Raw genomic sequence first — 9538 nt, 5'->3', positions numbered from 1 at the left:
TATGGTCAATATAATTTACTTACCCACTTCTTAGTGTACTGAGTGTGGCTGAATGTCAGTGGAATTAAGGCACTGATCCCCCCAAATTGTTATCCTATTTCTAAATGGTTCCCTTGAGGATTTGTCCTAAGGATGAAACCATATCCCTCAAATTTAGCTGTGTATAGGTCAGGCTGCCTGACCCAGCAGCTATGCAGGCACCAGAGATGCCTCCTCCTGCCCTACAAATGATGAACTGATGACACTTAGGTTTGTTCTGCAAAGAACTTGGACAATTACAAAGAGAGAATAAATCCACGGGCATGGTTTACACAAGACCATGATTAACAGCAAGTAGCAAAGCAAGGAGTTGGATGGGGCTGCTTTGCAGGCTTGTTGTATACCACAAAATCATGGAATGGTTTGGGTTGGAAGAAATCTTCAAGATCATCAAGATCCAAACAGGGACACCCCCCCACCAGCCCAGGTTGTTCCAAGCCCCATCCAACCTCACCTGAGACACTGCCAGGGATGGCGCATCAACAACCTCCCGGGGCAACCTATAAATCTCAGTCCTGGCCTAGGACATCAACCATCTAGCCTAGTTTTGGGCTGGAACTGTGAAAAGAGACAGCTCCACAATAACTCAGCAAGACCAGGCTCAAAGGACAGCACCCTGGTGTGCAAAAAAAAGCAGTGGGACAATTTTCCTGTATATTTGTATATATTTAGTAATTTTTCCTATTTATCATTACTGTTTCATTAAATCTGTGTAGTTTAGTTTCCAACCCATAAGTCTCTCTCCCTTATTCTCTCGCCTTTCTTTATCGGGGGGGATAATAGAGAGCACCTGTTATTTGGTTTAATTGCTGGGCCAGTGTTAAACCCTGACAGGTACATAACACAGGGATTTCCATGCTCACAAGGATAAATCAGGGGCAAACCCTGGACAGGTTTTTCCTGATGTCACAAGTAGCTGAAGAGATTTTTAAGTCCTCTCTCTATGTTTCACTGATGTCAGGAGGCACACTCGACTTGTGGAGCTTGAAAATTTTGGTTCATCCTGCACCCCCTCTGGAATATTTTGCTGTGTGAGGTTGAAGACCCTGCAGACAGATGCTTTATCAGAGATCAGGGGAGATTAACCCTGGTGGAGGAGGCAGCAGCCATCAGCTCACCTAGATGAGAGGTGGTGGGAGAATCAGAAGAAAAAGATGTGAGGCTGAGAAAGGTTTGGGCATGGAGGCACAGGAGATGTTTCAGGGGTAGGAATGAGGGGCTTAGGGTGGCTCTGAAAAAGGGTTGAAATCCCTGGGCTCCAGGGCATGGAGCAGAGCACAAGGCTTTTGTGGCTGAGGAACCTGGGGGTGTTGATCCTTGAGCAAAGGAGGCTGAGGGGAGACCTTCTGGCTGTCTGCAACCCCCTGAGAGGAGGTTGGAGCCAGGGGGGATCGGGCTCTGCTTCCAAGGAACAAGGGATGGGACAAGAGGAATTGACCTGGAGGTTTAGATTGGAGCTTGGGAACAATTTCTCCCTGGAAAGTGTAAAAAATAGAGGTTTAAAATTGTAATTTATTGTTTTGTTGAGTGTATCTTTCAATTTAATAATGGTTGCCTAGGCTGTTTGTTGAAATAGCATGTTATATCCTGTTATCTTAAAGTGTATGTTTAAGCGTACTTATAAGGAAGAAAAGTCAGAAAAATAAGAAGAGGGGGCCGACCGCAAAAGCCCACGAAAATTCCCGCGAAGAATTCCCTCAGCAACAGGACAAAGCCTGCGAAGAATTCCCTCAGGAACAGAACAAAACCCGCGAAACAAGAACCAATGCTGGGAGAGCCCGCGAAACGAAAACCAATGATAAACTGATAAGAGACTAAGGGGAAGGGGTTTACGAAAAGTATAAAAGAACCGGTTTTACATTATTGAACTTGCGAGCCGGTTGGTAGAGCTGCGACTCCCCGGCCGCCCAGCATGCTGCAGCGCGCTGCTTTACTTATATTTCTCTCAATAAAAAGTTTTATTGTTGATACATCGAGTCAGCATTTTTAACAAAAGGGTTGTCAGGGCCTGGCCCAGGCTGCCCAGGGTAGGGGTGGAGTCCCCATCCCTGGAGGGATTTCAAAGCTGTGGAGATGTGGTGCTGAGGGCCATGGGGCAGTGGTGGCCTTAGCAGTGCTGGGTTAAGGGTTGGTCCTGATGATCTTCAAGGTTTTTTCCAACTGATTCCATTCTCTGAGCCTAAATTGATATTACCCAAGCACCCAACCACCATTAATGAGCCATGCTGCAGGCTGATGGAGAAAGAGCCTGCATCAAGAAGGACCCCAAGAAGCACTTAGCATTTTGCAGGCTCTTCCCCTGCACTCCCTGATCACATTTGGCTCCTGGAAGAATTAATTGCTGCTCTCACTTCCCTGGGTTACTCACCTCCAGAGAACACTTATTGCTATGGTGATGGCAACCAACAGCAAGAGGCTTCCACTGAGAGACACCATGACAATTTCATAAGTAGATGGTGGTGAACCTTGAAGAGAGTATGGAAATCACAGGTGAGTTTTGCCAGCAAATGGCTTTAAGACATGCATCCCTTTGTGAAATGGCCTCAAGTTGTGACATGCTGCACATCCTTTCCAACCACAATGGTTCTATGATTATATGAAATTTTTGGAGAAGGAATATGATTGCAAGAAGACAGAGATCTGAAGACAGCTATCCCCACTGGACACTTATCCAGGCAGCTTTAACCAGGACCCTAATTTGGGGGTACTCTGCAAGGTACAGAATCCTTGCAGCTCCTACCCAACCCCATCCTCTGTTTTCTTCTTGAGGGATCTCAACTCTAACTGCTTGTTACAGGCTGTAAGGCAGGGGCTGTCCTGGATCACCTATGGAGAAATCCATTAATATATAACTGAACTGATATACAGAAATAGAAGGGAAAATACTTCCTGCAACCACTGACATACTTACCTATCTTTTGGCCTGAAGTTATTACTGTTGGTAGGTTGAAAAATGTGGGATTTTTTTTTCTTTTTTTGTCTGTATTCTGTATTAAATGCCCTGAGGAACAGAGTGTGGAACTTTATTCTTTTTTCCCCAGCAATCAACACATAAGGTGAGAGCACCATGTCTGAAGCATCATGAGCAACCATCCTTCTCACTCCAGGCTCCTCAGATGTGCCCACTCTGAAAAACAAAAATTAAAAAATGAGAATATAGGAAGAGGCAAATATGGGGATGAAATAGGAAAGAGATCAAAGGCACACACTGGTTCTTGAGGGACCACAAACAGCATCTGCCTAGGAATTATATTGGGTGGATGTGGTAGGATGATACTTCCACATGCTGGAGAGTGTTGATACTAATAATAAATGAAACAATGGGTTGAATTTGCATAATAAGAGTAGTATCAAAAGGTTGTATGATTACATAGTAATCATAGACATTAGTAGTAGATATCAAAATTAGTAGTAGATATCAAAACGTTGTATGGTAATAACTGAGCATGAGAATATTGTGACTTTAAGGAAATCATTCACATGAAGTTTGTCATTCTGAGTGCTTTGAGAGAACCATTTTTTTGTGGTACTGAATGCAAAGCAGCAGCTGGACAAGCTAAATGAGCTTTCTGCATGATCCCAAGGGCACAGCAGATCCATGCTTGGGTTACAGTTGATGGTGTAGTACTGAAGTTATAGATGTCAAATTATTCCATATATAATCAAAACCCATGTCACCCCTGACAGGACATCCCCAAACTGCCTGAAGTAAAGGGACAGGAGACAAATTTCTTTTTTTTTTTTTTTTTTTTTTTTTTATAAAAACTTCAAAATGAGTTGGGTACATTTTACAATAGGTCTAAGTGCCACCAAAAATGGTGCTGCCTACTTTGAACATCTCCTGTGCTTGCTATCAGGATTGACTCCGATGTGATGATGTCTACATTTGACATTCAAATTGGTAGGAATATTTTCCCCTAAATGCTTCCAAATTTATGAAAGGAACAGATGTCACTGTAGATTGATCTTATGGCCACAACACTGAAATTGGATTGTTCCAAGAGGTAAGTGCATAGGATCCACTCCATTGGCTGAACTAATGGTGCAGACTGGAGATACTATTGACTCACATTTAATGTCACAGAGGCTTTTGGCTTGAGTTTTAACAATTAACAAGATGATTTTATGAAATAAAGTCAGTTCACCAAACACCTTTGTTCTGTGTCACAGTTTCTTACAGATGTGTGGCCTCCAAACCCTTCTGAGACCTTTTACTGAACTGCCCTTGATACTGAGCATGATGATAATTTCTCCACGTAGGAGGATGGATGGATGGATGGATGGATGGATGGATGGACTGAATGAGGTCCATGAAACCACTGGGTTTCATGACTCTCCCTTCTCACTATCACAGAATCCTAGAATAGTTTGGGTTGGAAGGAACTTTAAAGATCATCTACTTCCCACTCCCTGCCACAGGCAGGGACACCTCCCACCAGCCCAGGTTGCTCCAAGCCCCATCCAACCTGACCTGAGACACTGCCAGGGATGGGGCAGCCACAGCTTCTCTGGGAAACCTCTTCCTCTTACCATCTATTATGACATATGTAAATTTAAATCAATCTATAATATCCCCCAGAATGAATTTTAGAAACAGTCCCATTTTTTTCAATGAGTGTTGGACAGGGCTCTGTATTAAGCAAGCCAGTAGCTCCCAGTTGTCTCCTGCAAACCACTGGGACCACACCACCAAGCCAGTCCAAAGCTGTCCAAGGACTAATAATTAGCACCTTCTTTAAAGTATCTTTACAGTGCATGCAATTAAAAGTTAAATGAAGAAGATGAAAGACTGGCAGTGTCACTGTTCCAATGAGTCTGGAAATGTCTGAATCAAAACATGGAGTGACTACATTATTTTATTTTCAACTGCACTGTGAAGAAGCAAGTGTGAGAGTTAAGATACGAGAGACTTTTTAACTCAACTACATTTTATAAAAGGTCTCTGAAATGCTGGTAGATGAACAGTACTCCCTAAACACATTCACACCTACACACCTCCTTTTCAGGTGCACAAACTGAGGCTTGAAGAAGAAATTGTATTTTTCCAACTTAGATAACTCAACAGAGAAATCCCAAACCAAAGGAGATTGATTTTCAGAAATGCCTAATCTGGACAGATGGGCAGCAAACCAGATTAATCATAGGGCACTCTTATTTGAAAGCTTATCTTTAAAATGTTGATCTATAAATGGCTCCCTGTAACCTCATGCAGTAACTCATTGAAGTAAAGAGTAAAATTCCAGGATTCTGGGTGTCCTCTGGTCTGATCATAATGCCATACCTTACACCACAGATATGGTTAGTAGAGGAGTTGTTTAAATTATTCTGTTATTTTGGACCAAAAAAGGGAACTTCAAGCTTGAAAAATCAGTAGCCTTCACCATAATGTAATGCAGTGTCCAAACATTTTTCCATTTCCTTGGTCTATTGGCTTCTGGCATGACAGCCTGGAGCTTTTAGCTCAAATACCTGCTTGGAGAAGATTGGTCCAGCCTAGGGAACCTGAGCTCAGAAGTCCCAAAAGCCACTCATGAGATTGGTTAAAAAAAGCAATGTAGGGATCTTTGACTCATGAGTCCTACAGCCACTGATTTCAAAAGGAAAAGCAAAACCTTTGATCTTGAAAATAACTGGGACACTTCAGGGATATGGTTTGATGGTGGACTCAGCAGTACTGGGTTATTAGGTTGGATTTGATGATCTTAAAGGTCTTTTCCAACCAAAATGATTCTATGATAACTTTAAATAGAGCAGGTGCATGGCGTAGTTACCTTACATGCTGGAATAACAGTTAAACTGTTTGAAATTACTTTTTAGGAGAGAATTTACACCTTCTCCATGTCTGGGCTTGTTCCTCTCCTTAACTGACCAAGTGTCAGTAAAAGGAGGTGAGAAATATCACAATAATATTAAACTTTGCTTGAAAAATCACACCTACAGCCTTTATAACACCAGTGAAACTTCTTCAGCCATAAGAAGGGACTTCACTTTGGAAAAGACAACTTTGCCTTTGTAAATTTGTCCTGGATTGCTGGGCCCTATTTGGGATTTGTCATCTTATCTCAACTTGGAAGGTGAGGTGCCTGGTATCTTGAGCTCCTAGGTTCACTTTAACTTCAAGGGGAGTGTCAGATGCACAGAGAACAACAGTGGATTTAAAAAAAAAAAAGACTCTATATGTCTAAAGCCATCATGTGCACATCTGAGGTTCTACATACACACATAGGTGCATTTAAACAGGGGGACAGGGTGAGAGGAGACAGTAAAACACACAGATATATTTTTGGCAAAGCTGTCATTTCTAAAGCTGAGCTTCATGCAGCAGCATAACATATATCTAATTTATTTCTGCATCATTTCTATGCTGTGGTCAAAGAGTATTAAAGGATACATTCCTGCTCTAAATTACATCTAGGTAAATCCAGAGGAATTCCCCTGAGCTAAGTTTACCTTTAAGATTTTGTCTACATGAGGACACTCAGGAAAATAACCCAAATTAGCTGAAGGTGAGAATTTAAAAGTGGATTAATTAAACTGCATGCAAACCCCTGTGAAGGATGTTCTTATTCAGAATTCAGGTGGTCTTCCTTCAATTTAATTTAGTTCACTTTGAAAATTAATTCAGATTAATTGTCCTAACAGTTTTTATGTACCTATTCTAGATTAACACTGGGGTAATGCAATGAATTGGAGCTCACTGGCTTCGAGGTGATTTTTAGATGTATACCAGGAGGCTCTGGAGAAGGACTGGCCCCTGTGAGTCCAGAAGCCAGTGCTTTGCTAGTCAAGAAAAAGGGGGTATCTCTAAAAATAGATAAGCAATACTCTTTTAGCTTCAGGGGCAATTTTTTAAAGGTCTGAGAATAAAAAGAAGGTAACAATGACAGCAACAGGTTTAACACCACTGGTTTGGAGCCCTGAGTAAGTAGCCCACAGACTTACCTTCCCCTGGGGCCTGATCCTGCTTTTATGAGATGGGTTTTTTTTTGGGGGGGGGGAAATAAAATCCTTTGACATCAAGAGGAACAATATACAAATCTCCTAATTCCAGGCAATCTGATTTTGCAAGCCTGGAGCCAAATGAAAATCAAGACTGGAGTAGAGAGGGCCTGTGCTATTTGAAAGAAGAAAAACTGCTTGAAAGAGATAACTGCTCAAAATCTACTCCCCAAAGAAGGAGACTCTTAATAAGGATTTCTTCTTGACGTGTCTGCCTAAAGGCTTCTTCAGAAGGGATTTAGTCATTTATAACTCAGACCTGGAGTTTGAACCCCCCCTTTTTTGCTGCATGGCAGCTCCTGCTGAAACAAAGAAAAGACCCTGACAGGGTTAACTCCTGGCAGGATAAATTCCTGTAACTTTCCACTAAAGCAGTGTGAACATCTTTTGTCTTGTAAGTACAGATCTTGCTTTTAAAAACAAGACACTGCCAAGGCCAACTAGGCAGCGAGGGGATTAACTTCTGTAAAGCGTAGGTCTTGTTCTCTAAACAAGGCACTGCCAAGGCTAGCTAGACACCGGGGGAGTGCGAACACCTGCACGGAGACAGGATGAGGCAGCCACAACCAGCAGATAAGGGAGAAATTATCGCAAGGGTCCAATTTCGCTCTGTAACAAGAGGATGAAGTCATCGAAAACAGGAGAGATAAAGATTTCTTACTTCATCCAAAGACCCCTCCAACATCTCCGCCCAGACTCCGCCTGTCATGAATATTATAATTATATGTTGCAAACTTATGAATATGTATGTAACCTCCCCTGTAACTGTATAAATACCCTAACCCTTTCCCTCGGGGTCGGGAACTCTGTCCAGCGCGAGCTGGGAGTTCCCCGGATCCGAAAATAAAGACCTTTGCTGTTTAAAGGCTCAAAACTCTGTCTCTAAACAGTTTTGCTTGGCCTTTTTGGGCTTCACTGCTTAGCTGGGGCTAAAGCTGGGTGGAGGGACAACAGAGGTGGCATGTGTCCTGTCCCACTAAGGACACTGCAAGGAGCCCAGCCTAATAGGGTGGAAAAAAAAAAAAAAAAAGAAAGAAAGAAAAATACCAGAGCTTCTGAATCTGTCTGGGGTCAAAAAAAAAAAAAAAAAAAAAAAAGAAAAGAAAAATACCAGAGCTTCTGAATCTGTCTGGGGTCAGCCAAACACTGCTGAGGGGGAAAAAAACAAAAACAAAAAAAACACACACACAAAAAACCACCAAAAAACAAAAAAACAAAATCACACAAAACTGATTTCTGAAAAGCTTTTGGCAGTTTTCTGTGTCTTTCTCTGAAGCACCTGGTGAAAGGGGGACAGGAGTGAAATGGTTCCTGTCTGCCAAATCCTTTCTGCATATTCAGATTTTAAATGTCAAATACAGCTACAAAACCAATTAAAAATAAATTAAAAAAAAAAACCTTTCAATCGGTGTAGAAAACTAAATGCAACCTCCTGCGTGTTGCAGCTGTGATAAAACGGTAACAAAGCTCATAAAATCTAAAAAATTTAAAAGTAGTGATGCTACTGGGATGAAATTTGGGGAAGGGTAGGGGAGTTATCCAGTCAGGAGCTTCCCAAACCCATCCCGCAGGCATTGCCACTTGGAGTAAAAAGGTTTTAATCCTTAAAGGAGCGGTCGCTGCGGCGGGAAACCTCAAATCCCTGCTCCCCTGCTGTCACCCTGGGGCTTGGGGACAGATCCGTGGCTCCTCGGAATCTCGGGGACAAAACGAAGGGAAATTCGGGCTCTCCATACCCGCTTTGCTGCCGTGACCCCCGGAGCAGCCGCCAAACGGCAGCTCCAAGGTGCGGAGAGATGCGCGCTGAGCAGCGGAGCGCGGCGCGCTCCCAGAGCGAAGGGGAGAGCTGTGGCACGGGTGGGGTTTTTGGGGGGAATCCCCCCTCACCTCGCATCACTCAGGTCCCCAGGTACCCCTCCTGCTCCCCGGGGCAGGACCCTGCCCTGTAGCCCCTTGGTTTTACGCATCAAACCAAATTTGCTGCTCGGGCAAATCTGACCTCTTTCTTGGCCCAGATACGTTTCAAACGCTTTCTCCGTTAATTTTTATTTTGTTTTATCTTTTAAAGACGGGGTGCGGGGTCTCCGCAGTCCCTAGAGCATCTCTCCTCCTGCCCGTAAATTTATCCAATTACTCCCTGGAGCAAAGGGTCAGGAAGGTCCCGAATAGCCCAAGGACTTACTCTCATCCTCATCCCGGTTTCTTCGGATCCCCTTTCCCGACGGGGAGGGGTCCCACAGAGGCTGGGACAACATGTGAGCCCCATTTGGGGACCAGGAACTCCTTTTCAGAGAGGATTGGGGGGGGGGTATGCGCGCAGTGTAACGGCACAGACTGTCGTACTCCTCGCCTTGTAGGCAGCTAAAGGCTGTTCTCTTAATGAATTACTAATGAGTTAAAATTGGACAGACGGGTTAATTAAAGCGTAGAGGCAAGGTGTTTACCACATTGTAATTAAACCCATTAGGGCTCTGGCTTTGTGTTTTTAAGCAGCCGCCTA

Source organism: Heliangelus exortis, chromosome W (genome assembly GCF_036169615.1).
Source record: "Heliangelus exortis chromosome W, bHelExo1.hap1, whole genome shotgun sequence".
NCBI classification, from domain to species: Eukaryota; Metazoa; Chordata; class Aves; order Apodiformes; family Trochilidae; genus Heliangelus; species Heliangelus exortis.
The sequence above is the reverse complement of the archived record's forward strand: the minus strand, read 5'-3'. Positions refer to the sequence as shown.